This window comes from Perca flavescens, chromosome 20 (genome assembly GCF_004354835.1).
Source record: "Perca flavescens isolate YP-PL-M2 chromosome 20, PFLA_1.0, whole genome shotgun sequence".
NCBI classification, from domain to species: Eukaryota; Metazoa; Chordata; class Actinopteri; order Perciformes; family Percidae; genus Perca; species Perca flavescens.
This window is the reverse complement of record NC_041350.1, coordinates 1,521,348-1,537,407: the sequence shown is the minus strand read 5'-3', so window position 1 is coordinate 1,537,407 and position 16,060 is coordinate 1,521,348. Positions and strand designations below refer to the sequence as shown.

The 16,060-nt window shown below is 51.2% G+C and overlaps 1 long non-coding RNA gene and 1 other non-coding gene across 2 annotated transcripts in view; one reads left to right on the top strand and one right to left on the bottom strand.

The window, feature by feature from the left end:
* The window catches only part of LOC114547331 (uncharacterized), a 45,130-nt gene that overhangs the window by 9,061 nt on the left and 20,009 nt on the right, over nt 1-16,060 (bottom strand). The gene's annotated exons all lie outside the window — the stretch shown is intronic.
* Nucleotides 1,255-1,360, top strand: LOC114547536 (U6 spliceosomal RNA). The gene has a single exon (XR_003691189.1). It is a non-coding gene; the product is annotated as a U6 spliceosomal RNA (small nuclear RNA).

Below are 16,060 nucleotides of genomic sequence, written 5' to 3'. Positions count from 1 at the left end.
TGTTCTGCAGTCAGACCACTGCAACAGCAGCGCCCCTCTCTCCACACATGGTCTTACACTGACATCTGGTGGTGAGTTCATGCAACTGCACTGGATTTATTTTATTATTATTTTTTAGAAGTTTTTAAATGTTAATTTTAGGAAATCTGAGCTTTTCTACCGTCATATATTTTACATACCATACTATGACTTTTTTTCAACATAAAATACTATGATTTCTTTTTAAATACAATACTATGACTTTCCAACATACAATACTGTCTTTTTTCAACATACTATACTATGACTTTTTCCAAATTTTTTCGACATACTATACCTCTCGACTACTCTTTGTGACAGTTTTTTATATATACATGTATGTATATATAAAAAACAATGATAAAACTGAATTTGTATTGCGCTTTTCAAGGACTCAAAGTCAAAACAAGATAGACAAAAAGCTTCAGATGAGTACTCCATGTTTCCATCCTAAACAAACATACACTTGAGACACACACAGAGACACACACATAGACACAATTGTCTCTCAGGCTCTATTTAACAGCAGAAACGAGCTTTAGGAATCCACAACGTATCCGGCTAGCGCAGGGAAGCTGTTGCTTGTGCTGTGAACGCGTGTTGCAGCCTGTGTGTTTCCGTGTCTCTCCCCCCTTTGTTAGTTACACAGCCTACATTCCTCCCCCTCCCCCATCTCACACACACACACACACACAGACAGACACACACACACACACACACACAACACACATGCAGACAGACTGAGACACACAGCTTCTTTTTACAGGCTTGTTTCATGCCGTGGACGCATGTTGCAGCCTATGTGTCTCCTTATCTCTCTCTCTTTGTTAGTTACACAGCCTAAAGTCTTCCCCCACAAAGTGCCTCCACTGAGCAGGGAGGGGTGAGGAGGGTTGTGTGAGTACTTCTTTTGTTCTCATGCCTTCAGCACACCAATCCTGGCTCTCTGACGTAACCTACTTTGCATAGTTTTCCCATCGGCCCCTGTGAGTTCCTAAGAAGGCACACGGGACATAATATATGTCAAATATGGGTCACATCTGCTCCTCTTAGGTTACTAAACATCCAGATGTTTAGTTACCTAAAACACAGCACCCATACCTCTGCTTAATGTTGCTAAATGTCCAGATACAGCCAGGGTTTTGCTCCCCTTTACTGCCTATGTTTCCTCCAACCGTGGGAGAGTTCCTTCAGCTCCAGAGGCCTATAAATACTCCTCCAGACCTTGGTACTAGTGTGATAGTTCGCTATCACATTCACTAAAATTGGAACGATACAGAGAAGATTAGCATGGCCCCTGCGCAAGGATGACACGCAAATTCGTGAAGCGTTCCTCATTTTTGATTATTATGAGTTTAAATGAGTTTCTGAAGCTCTATTGAGCTGAATAGCGCCTCTGTGGCCGTTTGGCGCTACTGCAGCGCAGCACAGCAGCAGAGTGGGAGCCTCTTAAACTATGTTTGAAAATCTAAATATCTCTTTAAAACTGATACTGTGTGTGTGTGTGTATTGTGTGTGGGTTTAAGTTGAATTTATTTCATTGAATCAACTTAAAAAATAGAAATTGTGAGTGTGTGTGTGGGTGTGTGTGTGTATGTGTGTGTGTGTGAGGGTGTGTGTTTGAGGGTGTGTATGTGTGAGGGAGTGTGTGTGTGAGGGTGTGTGTGTGTGTGTGTGTGTGTGTGTGAAGCTCTATTGAGCAGAATAGCGCCTCTGGCCATTTGGGGCTACTGCAGAGCAGCATAGTGGAAGACTCTTAAACTATGTTTGTGACTCTAAATATCTCTAAAACTTATCATCTCCATTAAAAAATCGTTGTCTCTTGAAAAACTACAACATAACCTCCTGGAATTTTGACTTATTGTCAGAAAAATTGCAGGGCTTGGACCCAAAATGCGGAGTTGAGGAATTTATTGAACGAAAACCAGAGGTAGGCAGGCACACACGAAAACAATCCAGAAGACAAAGGCAAGGAAGCAAGACACGATGCAATACACACACTCAACACTGAACCCATAGAATAGTATGTCGAAAAGCAGATAGAATAGTATGTTGAAAAACTGGAAAAACACACTAGTATTTTGATAAAAAGACAGTATAGTATGCGACATGGGTGTGTGGGTGCGAGGGTGTGGATGTGGGTGGGTGCGAGTGTGTAGGTGTGTGTGGGTGGGTGCGAGGGTGTGGGTGTGTGTGGGTGGGTGCGAGGGTGTGTGGGTGTGAGGGTGGGTGCGGGGGTGTGAGTGTGTGTGGGTGGGTGCGAGGGTGTGGGTGTGTGACGGTGGGTGCGAGGGTGTGGGTTGGTGCGAGTGTGTAGGTGTGTGTGGGTGGGTGCGAGGGTAGGGGTGTGTGTGGGTGGGTGCGAGGGTAGGGGTGTATGTGGGTGGGTGCGAGGGTGTGGGGGTGTGGGTGGGTGCGAGGGTGTGGATGTTGGTGGGTACAAGGGTGTAAGTGGGTGCGAGGGTGTGGGTGCAAGGGTGTGGATGTGGGTGAATGCGAGGGTGTGTGGGTGCGAGGGTGTGGATGTGGGTGGGTGCGAGTGTGTAGGTGTGTGTGGGTGGGTGCGAGGGTAGGGGGTGTGTGTGGGTGGGTGCGAGGGTAGGGGTGTATGTGGGTGGGTGCGAGGGTGTGGGGGTGTGGGTGGGTACGAGGGTGTGGATGTTGGTGAGTACAAGGGTGTAAGTGGGTGCGAGGGTGTGGGTTCAAGGGTGTGGATGTTAGTGGGTGCGAGGGTGTGTGGATGCGAGGGTGTGGATGTGGGTGGGTGCGAGGGTGTGGGTGCGAGGGTGTGGGTGTGTGTGGGTGGGTGCGAGGGTGTGGGGGGTGTGGGCGGGTGCGAGGGTGTGGGTGGGTGGGAGGGTGTGTGGGTGCGAGGGTGTGGATGTGGGTGGGTGGGTGCAAGGGTGTGGGTGTGTGTGGGTGGGTGCGAGGGTGTGGGTGTGGGGGTGTGGGTGGGTGCAAGGGTGTGGATGTGGGTGGGTACAAGGGTGAGGGTGGGTGCAAGAGTGAGGGAGCGAGGGTGTGGATGTGGGTGGGTGCGAGGGTGTGGGTGGGTGCGAGGGTGTGGATGTGGGTGGTTGCGAAGGTGTGGGTGCGAGGGTGTGGGTGGGTGCGAGGATGTGAGTGTGTGTGGGTGGGTGCGAGGGTAGGGGTGTGTGTGGGTGGGTGCGAGGGGTGTGGGGTGTGGGATGGATGCGAGGGTTTGGGTGTGTGTGGGTGGGTGGGAGGGTGTGTGGGTGCGAGGGTGTGGATGTGGGTGGGTGGGTGCAAGGGTGTGGGTGTGTGTGGGTGGGTGCGAGGATGTGGGGGTGTGGGTGGGTGCGAGGGTGTGGATGTAAGTGGATATAAGGGTATGGGTGCGAGGGTGTGGATGTGGGTGGGTGCAAGGGTGTGGGTGGGTGCGAGCGTGTGGATGTGGGTGTGTGCAAGGGTGTGGGTGTGTGTGGGTGGGTGTGAGGGTGTGGGTGGGTGCGAGGGTGTTGGGGTGTGGGTGGGTGCGAGAGTGTGGATGTGGGTGGGTGCGAGGGTGTGGATGTGGGTGGGTGGGTGCGAGGGGTGTGGGTGGATGTGGGTGGGTGCGAGGGTGTGGGTGTGTGTGGGTGGGTGCAAGGGTGTGGGTGTGTGAGGGTGGGTGCGAGGGTGTGGGTGGGTGCGAGGGTGTGGATGTGGGTGGGTGCGAGGGTGTGGGTGTGTGTGAGTGGGTGCGAGGGTGTGGGAGTGTGAGGGTGGGTGCGAGGCGTGGGTGGGTGCGAGGGTGTGTGTGGGTGGGTGCGAGGGGTGTGGGTGTGTGGGGGGTGCGAGGGTGTGGGGGTGTGGGTGCGAGGATGTGGATGTGGGTGGGTGCAAGGATGTGGATGTGGGTGGGTGCAAGGATGTGGGTGTGGGGGTGTGGGTGTGTGTGGGTGGGTGCGAGGGTGTAGGTGTGTGGGTGCGAGGGTGTGGGTGCGAGGGGTGTGGGTGCGAGTGTGGGTGTGTGGGTGCGAGGGTGTGGGTGCGAGGGTGTGGGTGCGAGAGTGTGGGTGTGTGGGTGCGAGGGTGTGGGTGCGAGGGTGTGGGTGCGAGGGTGTGGGTGCGAGGGTGTTGGTGCGAGGGTGTGCGTGGGTGCGAGGGTGTGCGTGGGTGCGAGGGTGTGGGTGTGTGTGGGTGGGTGTGAGGGGTGTGGGTGTGAGGGTGTGGGTGCGAGAGTGTGGGTGTGTGAGTGCAAGGGTGTGGGTGTGTGTGGGTGGGTGCGAGGGTGTGGGTGTGGGGGTGTGGGTAGGTGCGAGGGTGTGGATGTGGGTGGGTACAAGGGTGAGGGTGGGTGCGAGGGTGTGGGTGCGAGGGGTGTGGATGTGGGTGGGTGCGAGGGTGTGGGTGGGTGCGAGGGTGTGGATGTGGGTGGGTGCGAAGGTGTGGGTGCGAGGGTGTGGGTGTGTGTGGGTGGGGCGAGGGTGTGGGTGTGTGTGGGTGGGTGCGAGGATGTGGGGGTGTGGGTGGGTGCGAGGGTGTGGATGTAAGTGGATACAAGGGTATGGGTGCGAGGGTGTGGATGTGGGTGGGTGCAAGGGTGTGGGTGGGTGCGAGCGTGTGGATGTGGGTGGGTGCAAGGGTGTGGGTGTGTGTGGGTTGGTGCGAGGGTGTGGGTGGGTGTGAGGGTGTTGGGGTGTGGGTGGGTGCGAGAGTGTGGATGTGGGTGGGTGCGAGGGGTGTGGGTGGGTGCGAGCGTGTGGATGTGGGTGGGTGCAAGGGTGTTGGTGTGTGTGGGTGGGTGCGAGGGTGTGGGTGGGTGCGAGGGTGTTGGGGTGTGGGTGGGTGCGAGAGTGTGGATGTGGGTGGGTGCGAGGGTGTGGATGTGGGTGGGTGCGAAGGTGTGGGTGCGAGGGTGTGGGTGTGTGTGGGTGGGTGCGAGGGTGTGGGTGTGTGTGGGTGGGTGCGAGGATGTGAGTGTGTGTGGGTGGGTGTGAGGGTAGGGGTGTGTGTGGGTGGGTACGAGGGTGTGGGGGTGTGGGTGGATGCGAGGGTTTGGGTGTGTGTGGGTGGGTGGGAGGGTGTGTGGGTGCGAGGGTGTGGATGTGGGTGGGTGGGTGCAAGGGTGTGGGTGTGTGTGGGTGGGTGCGAGGATGTGGGGGTGTGGGTGGGTGCGAGAGTGTGGATGTAAGTGGATACAAGGGTATGGGTGCGAGGGTGTGGATGTGGGTGGGTGCAAGGGTGTGGGTGGGTGCGAGCGTGTGGATGTGGGTGGGTGCAAGGGTGTGGGTGTGTGTGGGTGGGTGCGAGGGTGTGGGTGGGTGCGAGGGTGTTGGGGTGTGGGTGGGTGCAAGAGTGTGGATGTGGGTGGGTGCGAGGGTGTGGGTGGGTGCGAGCGTGTGGATGTGGGTGGGTGCAAGGGTGTGGGGTGTGTGGGTGGGTGCGAGGGTGTGGGTGGGTGTGAGGGTGTTGGGGTGTGGGTGGGTGCGAGAGTGTGGATGTGGGTGGGTGCGAGGGTGTGGATGTGGGTGGGTGGGTGCGAGGGTGTGGGTGGATGTGGGTGGGTGCGAGGGTGTGGGTGTGTGTGGGTGGGTGCAAGGGTGTGGGTGTGTGAGGGTGGGTGCGAGGGTGTGGGTGGGTGCGAGGGTGTGAATGTGGGTGGGTGCGAGGGTGTGGGTGTGTGTGGGTGGGTACAAGGGTGAGGGTGGGTGCGAGGGTGTGGGTGCGAGGGGGTGTGGATGTGGGTGGGTGCGAGGGTGTGGATGGGTGGGGTGTGGATGTGGGTGGGTGCGAAGGTGTGGGTGCGAGGGTGTGGGTGTGTGTGGGTGGGTGCGAGGATGTGAGTGTGTGTGAGTGGGTGCGAGGGTAGGGGTGTGTGTGGGTGGGTGCGAGGGTGTGGGGGTGTGGGTGGATCACGAGGGGTTGGGGTGTGTGGGTGGGTGGGAGGGTGTGTGGGTGCGAGGGTGTGGATGTGGGTGGGTGGGTGCAAGGGTGAGGGGTGTGTGTGGGTGGGTGCGAGGATGTGGGGGTGTGGGTGGGTGCGAGGGTGTGGATGTAAGTGGATACAAGGGTATGGGTGCGAGGGTGTGGATGTGGGTGGGTGCAAGGGTGTGGGTGGGTGCGAGCGTGTGGATGTGGGTGGGTGCAAGGGTGTGGGTGTGTGGGTGGGTGCGAGGGTGTGGGTGGGTGCGAGGGTGTTGGGGTGTGGGTGGGTGCGAGAGTGTGGATGTGGGTGGGTGCGAGGGTGTGGGTGGGTGCGAGCGTGTGGATGTGGGTGGGTGCAAGGGTGTGGGTGTATGTGGGTGGGTGCGAGGGTGTGGGTGGGTGCGAGGGTGTTGGGGTGTGGGTGGGTGCGAGGGTGTGGATGTGGGTGGGTGGGTGCGAGGGTGTGGGTGGATGTGGGTGGGGTGCGAGGGTGTGGGTGTGTGTGGGTGGGTGCAAGGGTGTGGGTGTGTGAGGGTGGGTGCGAGGGTGTGGGTGGGTGCGAGGGTGTGGATGTGGGTGAGTGCGAGGGTGTGGGTGTGTGTGGGTGGGTACAAGGGTGAGGGTGGGTGCGAGGGTGTGGGTGCGAGGGTGTGGATGTGGGTGGGTGCGAGGGTGTGGGTGGGTGCGAGGGTGTGGATGTGGGTGGGTGCGAAGGTGTGGGTGCGAGGTGTGGGTGTGTGTGGGTGGGTGCGAGGGTGTGGGTGTGTGTGGGTGGGTGCGAGGGTGTGGGTGTGTGGGTGGGTGGGTGCGAGGATTTGAGTGCGTGTGGGTGGGTGCGAGGGAAGGGGTGTGTGTGGGTGGGTGCGAGGGTGTGGGGGTGTGGGTGGATGCGAGGGTTTGGGTGTGTGTGGGTGGGTGGGAGGTGTGTGGGTGCGAGGGTGTGGATGTGGGTGGGTGGGTGCAAGGGTGGGGTGTGTGTGGGTGGGTGCGAGGATGTGGGGGTGTGGGTGGGTCGAGGGGTGTGGATGTAAGTGGATACAAGGGTATGGGTGCGAGGGTGTGGATGTGGGTGGGTGCAAGGGTGTGGGTGGGTGCGGGCGTGTGGATGTGGGTGGGTGCAAGGGTGTGGGTGTGTGTGGGTGGGTGCGAGGGTGTGTGTGGGTGCGAGGGTGTGGGTGGATGTGGGTGGGTGCGAGGGTGTGGGTGTGTGTGGGTGGATGCAAGGGTGTGGGTGTGTGAGGGTGGGTGCGAGGGTGTGGGTGGGTGCGAGGGTGTGGGTGTGTGTGAGTGGGTGCGAGGGTGTGGGTGTGTGAGGGTGGGTGCGAGGGTGTGGGTGCGGGGTGTGTGGGTGGGTGCGTGGGGGGTGTGGCGTGCGCAGACACACACACACGTGGGTAGGGTGTGGGGTGCGAGAGGGTGGGTGTGTGGGTGGGTGGGGTGTGGGTGTGTGAGGGTGGGTGCGAGGAGGGTGGGTGCGAGGGTGGTGGGTGAGGGGTGTGCACACCCTCGCACCCACACACACACACCGCACCCACCCACACACACCCACACCCTCACACCCACCCATATACACACCCTCGCACCCACACCCACACACCCTCGCACCCACACACCTTCGCACCCACCCACCCACCCTCACACTCACACACCCTTGCACCCACCCACATCCACACCCTCGCACCCACACTCACACACCCTCGCACCCACCCACATCCACACCTTGCACCCACCCGCCCACACCCTCACACCCACCCACATCCACACCGTCGCACCCACACCCACACACCCTCGCACCCACACCTTTGCACCCACCCACACACCCACACACACACCCTCGCACCCACACACCCTCGCACCCACACACACACCCTCGCACCCACACACACACCCTCGCACCCATACCCACACATCCTCGCACCCACACACCCTCGCACCCACACCTTCGCACCCACCCACACACCCTCGCACCCACACCTTCGCACCCACCCACCCACACACCCTCGCACCCACACACACACACACCCTCGCACCCACACGCACCCACACACCCTCGCACCCACACACCCTCGCACCCACACCCACACACCCTTGCACCCACACCCACACACCCTCGCACCCACACACACCCACACACCGCACCCACCCACACCCACATCCACACCTCGCACCCACACTTTCGCACCCACCCATACACCCTCGCACCCACACACACCCACACACCCACACACACACCCGCACCCACACCCACACACCTCGCACCCACACCCACACACCCACACCTCGCACCCACCCTCACACACACACACCCTCGCACCCACCCTCACACACCCACACCCTCGCACACACACCCTCGCACCCAAACCAACACACCCGCACCCACACACCCTCGCACCCACACTCACACACCCTCGCACCAACAATCACACACCCTCGCACCCACACTCACATCCACACCCTCGCACCCACCCACATCCACACCCTCGCACCCACACCTTCGCACCCACCCATACACCCTCGCACCCACACACACCCACACACCCGCACCCACACCCACACACCCTCGCACCCACACCCACACACCCACACACCCTCGCACCCACACCCACACACCCTCGCACCCACACCCACACACCCACACCCCCGCACCCACCCACACACCCACACCCTCGCACCCACCCTCACACACCCACACCCCTCGCACCCACCCTCACACCCACACCCTCGCACCCACACCCACACACCCTTGCACCCACACCCACACACCCTCACCCTCGCACCCACCCTCACACACCCACCCGCACCCACACACCCACACCCTCGCACCCACCCTCACACACCAACACCCTCGCACCCACACCCACACACCCTTGCACCCACACCCACACACCCTCGCACCCACACACACCCACACACCCTCGCACCCACCCACATCCACACCCTCGCACCCACACCTTCGCACCCACCCATACACCCTCGCACCCACACACACCCACACACACACCCTCGCACCCACACCCACACACCCGCACCCACACCCACACACCCACACCCTCGCACCCACCCTCACACACCCACACCCTCGCACCCACCCTCACACACCCACACCCGCACACACACCCTCGCACCCAAACCAACACACCCTCGCACCCACACACCCTCGCACCCACACTCACACACCCTCGCACCTACCCACATCCACACCCTTGCACCCACCCACATCCACACCTCGCACTCCACCCACATCCACACCCGCACCCACACCTTTCGCACTCCACCCATACACCTCGCACCCACACACACCCACACACCCTCGCACCCACACCCACACACCGCACCCACACCCACACACCCTCGCACCCACACCCACACACCCCACACCCTCGCACCCACACCCACACACCCACACCTCGCACCCACCCACACACCCACACCCCGCACCCACCCTCACACACCCCACACCTCGCACCCACCTCACACCCACACCGCACCCACACCCACACACCCTTGCACCCACACCCACACACCCTCACCCTCGCACCCACCCTCACACACCCACACCCTCGCACCCACACACCCACACCCCTCGCACCCACCCACACCCACACCCTCGCACCCACCCCTCACACACCCACACCCCGCACCCACACCCACACACCCTTGCACCCACACCCACACACCCTCGCACCCACACACACCCACACCCTCGCACCCACCCACATCCACACCCTCGCACCCACACCTTCGCACCCACCCATACACCTCGCACCACACACACACACACACACACACCGCACCCACACCCACACACCTCGCACCCACACCCACACACCCACACCCTCGCACCCACCCTCACACACCCACACCCTCGCACCCACCCTCACACACCCACACCCTCGCACACACACCCTCGCACCCAAACCAACACACCCTCGCACCCACACACCGCACCCACACTCACACACCCTCGCACCTACCCACATCCTCACCCTTGCACCCACCCACATCCACACCCTCGCACCCACCCACATCCACACCCTCGCACCCACACCTTCGCACCCACCCATACACCCTCGCACCCACACACACCCACACACCGCACCCACACCCACACACCCGCACCCACACCCACACACCCACACCCTCGCACCCACCTCACACACACCCACACCGCACCCACCCTCACACACCCACACCCCGCACCCACCCTCACACACCCACACCCGCACACACACACCGCACCCAAATCAACACACCCTCGCACCCACACACCCTCGCACCCACACTCACACACCCGCACCCACCCACACTCACACACCGCACCCACCCACATCCACACCCTTGCACCCACCCACATCCACACCCTCGCACCCACACCTTCGCACCCACCCATACACCCTCGCACCTACACCCACACACCCTCGCACCCACACCCACACACCCACACACCCGCACCCACACCCACACACCCACACCCTCGCACCCACCCTCACACACCCACACCCTCGCACCCACCCTCACACACCCACCCTCGCGCCCACCCAAATCCACACCGCACACACACCCTCGCACCCAAACCAACACACCCTCGCACCCACACACCCTCGCACCCACACTCACACACCCTCGCACCCACCCACATCCACACCCTTGCACCCACCCACATCCACACCCTCGCACCCACCCACATCCACACCCTCGCACCCACACCTTCGCACCCACCCATACACCCTCGCACCCACATACACCCACACACCCTCGCACCCACACCCACACCCTCGCACCCACACCCACACACCCCACACACCCGCACCCACCCTCACACACCCACACCCTCGCACCCACCCAAATCCACACCCTCGCACACACACCCTCGCACCCAAACCAACACACCCTCGCACCCACACACCCTCGCACCCACATTCACACCCTCGCACCCACCCACATCCACACCCTTGCACCCACCCACACCCACACCCCTCGCACCCACCCCTCACACACCCACACCCCGCACCCACCCACATCCACACCCCTCGCACACACCCCGCACCCACACTCACACACCGCACCCACCCACCCACATCCTTGCACCCACCCACATCCACACCCTCGCACCCACCCTCACACACCCACACCCTCACACCCGCCCACATCCACACCCTCACACACCCACACCCTCGCACCCACCCACATCCACACCCTCGCACCCACCCTCACACACCCACACCCTTGCACCCACCCACATCCACACCCTCGCACCCACACACCCTCGCACCCACACACCCTCGCACCCACACACCCTCGCACCCACACTCACCCACAAACCCTCGCACCCACACACCCGCACCCTGTTAGAAGTTGTTGTAACTTGAGTGTACATTGTCGTATCTGCCCGAAATTTCTCACGATTGACAAGGGTCCAGGCCTGAGAACACCTACAGGCCAAAATTGACTTTTGGTCATAGCGCCCCCCGCTGGCAACAGGAAATCTGCCTTATATGACAAACATCATCCAATTTACATGAAACTCAGAATGTGTGGTCTACGTATGATACTGAGCCACCCCCTAGAATATGGCCACGCCCACTTACTCAGGCCACGCCCCTTTCATAACATTTTAACCATTTAAGGTATACCCTTGTGTGAGGTATCATTGAACTCAGCAGAGACTTTCATCTTCATTGGTGATGGTTTGGCCCGCCCCCTATGTTTAAGCCACGCCCCCTTTTATTACTAATGGCCCGATTAATGTAAACACTTATGTGAGGTGTGATTGAACTCAGCAGACTTCCTTTTTCATCGGTGATGGTTTGGCCCGCCCCCTATGTTTAAGCCACGCCCCCTTTCATACATGCTGACCCATTTAAGGTAGTCTCGTGTGAGGTATCATTCATCTCAGCAGAGGCTTCATTTTTAATTGGTGATGTTGGACCCGCCCCCTATGATGTAGCCACGCCCCCTTTCACAGCAAATGAACCGTATGACGTAGAGTCTTGTGTGAGGTATCGTTGAACTCGGCGGGGAGTTCCCTTTTCATTGTCAACGATTCGCGGCGTCTGAGTGCCGCGCGAATGCACAGTCGCAAGGAGCGGCGTCCGCCGGTAACCCCGACGCGCGCAGAGGCGCGAGGGCCCGTCCATCGCTGCTCGCAGCTTTAATTGAATATATACATTTTCTTATATAGATTTAGTTAAAATATATTTCGGTTATATATATTTGTTTAAGTGCATTTGGTTATATATTTTTGGTTATTTGTGTTTGATTATATATTCTTGGTTATGTATATTTGGTTATATTTATATATATATATATATATATATATATATATATATATATATTTGGTTATGTGTGTTTGGTTATATGTTTTGGTCATGAATGTTAGTCTGTGGTTTTGGTCATGAATGTTAGTATGTGGTTTTGGTCAAATAGGATGGTCTGTGGTTTTGGTTATATATGTTGGTCTGTGGTTAGTCTGGCTTTGGTCATGAATGTTTGGTCATATGTGTTTGGTTATATATATTTGGTTATGTTTTTGGTAATATATATATTTGGTTATATGTTTTGGTTGTATATATGCTTATATAGATTTGCTTATATAGATTTAGTTAATATATATTTCGTTAAATGTGTTTGGTTTTATATATATATATATATATATATATATATATATATATATATATATATATATATATACACACACATATACACATATATTTGGTTATATATATTTGTTTATATGTGTTTGGTTATGTGTATTTATTTATATGTGTTTTTTATATATATATATATATATATATATATATATATATATATATATATATATATATATATATATATTTGGTTATATGTGTTTGGTTATATTTATATTTGGTTATACATATTTGGTGATATGTGTTATATATACACACATTTGGTAATATGTGTTGGGTTATATATATATATATATATATATATATATATACACATATACATTTTTGGTTATATATATTTTTGATTATATGTGTTTGGTTATATATATTTGGTTATACGTGTTTGGTTATATATTTGTTTATATGTGTTTGGTTATATATATATATATATATATATATATATATATATATATATATATATATATATATACATATATTTGGTTATATATATTTGTTTATATGTGTTTGGTTATATATATTTATTTATATGTGTTTTGTTATATATATATATATATATTTGGTTATATATATTTGGTTATATGTGTTTGGTTATATATATTTGTTTATATGTGTTTGGTTTTATGTGTTTGATTATGTATATTTGGTTACATGGGTTTGGTTATATGTTTGGTTATATATTTGGTTACATGGGTTTGGTTATATGTTTGGTTATATATTTTGTTGTATGTGTTTGGTTATATTTATATTTGGTTATATGTGTTTGGTTATATTTATATTTGGTTATATATATTTGGTGATATGTGTTTGGTTATATATATTTGTTTATATGTGTTTGGTTTTATGGGTTTGATTATGTATATTTGGTTACATGGGTTTGGTTATATGTTTGGTTATATATTTGGTTATATGTGTTTGGTTATATTTATATTTGGTTATATGTGTTTGGTTATATTTATATTTGGTTATATATATTTGGTGATATATGTTTGGTTATATATATTTGTTTATATGTGTTTGGTTATATATTTGGTTATATGTTTGGTTATATATATTTGGTTATATGTGTTTGGTTATATATATATATATATATATATATATATATATATATATATATATATATATATATATTTGGTTATATACATATATTTGGTTATATGTGTTTGGTTATATATATATATATATATATATATATATATATGGTTATATACATATATTTGGTTATATGTGTTTGGTTATATATATATATATATATATATATATATATATATATATTTGGTTACATGTGTTTGGTTATATATATATATTTGGTTACATGTGTTTGGTTATATATATATATTTGGTTATATATGTTTGGTTATATATATATATATATATATATATATATATATATATACACATTTGGTTTTATGTGTTTGGTTTTAAATATATATATATATATATATATATATATATTTGGTTATATGTGTTTGGTTATATATATATATATATATATATATATATATACATACACATTTGGTTATATGTGTTTGGTTATATATATATATATATATATATATATATATACATATTTGGTAATATGTGTTTGGTTATATATATATATATACACACATATTTGGTAATATGTTTGGTTATATATATATATATATGTGTATATATATATATTAGGGCTGTCAATCGATTAAAAAAAAATTAACTAATTAATCACACAATTTGCTGTAGTTAATCACGATTAATCGCTTTTTTAAATTGAGACTGAAGCTTATAATAATGGATATTTAAATGCTAAATCATTGCAAATATGAAGAAAAAACAAACAAGGAAAGGTTCTGCTAAGTTCAGAATGTTTAATATCTTTCAGAACAACAGCAGCAACAATTTGGCTTATTTAGTCCTGCTGAAGGCTGCTGGAAACGGCTAGAAACTGTCTGACTTGAGAGCAGATTTTTGTCACTGCTGTCGCCTGCTCTCGTCTACTTTACAGGCGAGGAGCAGTTCATCTCCTTCGAGCCGAGAGTTCAGTTCATCTCCAACGAGCCGAGAGTTCAGTTCATCTCCAACGAGCCGAGAGTTCAGTCGCCGGCAGGGCAGTCGGGACTCACCCGGAAATGGCGAGACTATTTTCTCAAAATCTGACGAAAATCTTCTAAACTGACCTTTGTTGAGCTGAAATGAGGATCGATTCAGCAACTGCACGGCCCATTTCTCGCTTAAAATGTTCTCAGAAACATGTTTCAGTGAACTATTTTAATACAATATGAGATCGTATTCTGAACGGCCGCCATGACAGTCTGGCTCTCAATATCCGGAGAAAACAAACCCATGTGACGCGTTCGTCCAATCAGCTGCCGGTTTTCATTACTTGGGCAACAATACAAAGTAGCGCCGCCTGCTGTTATGGAGACGTATTACGTTTCTCAGCCGCCACATGAAGTAAACAGAAACAAACACAGCGGCGTTAATTTCGTTAATTTTTTTTTAACGAGTTAAATATTAAAAAGTTAACGCAAAAATTAACGCGTTAATTTTGACAGCCCTAATATATATATATATATATATATATATATATATATATATATATATATATATATATATATATAGATATATAGATATTTGTAATGTGTGTTTGGTTATATATATATATTTGGTTATATGTGTTTAGTTATATAGATATTTGGTTATATGTGTTTGGTTATATATATTTGGTTATATGTGTTTGGTTATATATATTTGGTTATATGTGTTTGGTTATATGTGTTTGGTTATATATATTTGGGTATATGTGTTTGGTTATATATACATTTGGTTATATATGTTTAGTTCTATGTGTTTGGTTATATATATTTGTTATGTGTTTGGTTATATATATATTTGTTTATATGTTTGGTTATATATACAGACATACATATATACATATATTTGTTTGTATGCGTTTTGTTATGTATATTTTTATATATATATATATATATATATATATATATATATATATATATATGTTTGGTTATATATTTGGTTATATGTGGTTATATATATATATATACATATATTTGTTTATATGTTTGGTTATATATACAAACATACATATATATATACATATATTTGTTTATATGTGTTTGGTTATAAAATATTTATATATATATATATATATATATGTTTGGTTATATATATATATACACATATATTTGTTTATATATATATATATATATATACACGTGTTTGGTTATATATATTTGGTTATATGGGTTTGGTTATATATATTTGGTTATATGTGTTTGGTTATATAGATGTTTACATGTGTTTGGTTATATAGATATTTGTTAATATGTGTTTGGTTATTTAGATTTGGTTATGTGTTTGGTTATATATATTTGGTTATATGTGTTTGGTTATATATATTTGGTTATATGTGTTTGGTTATGTATATTTGGTTATATGTGTTTGGTTGTATAGATATTTGTTTATATGTGTTTGGTTCTAGGTTTTGGTCATGAATGTTAGTCTGTGGTTTTGGTCAAATACGTTGGTAT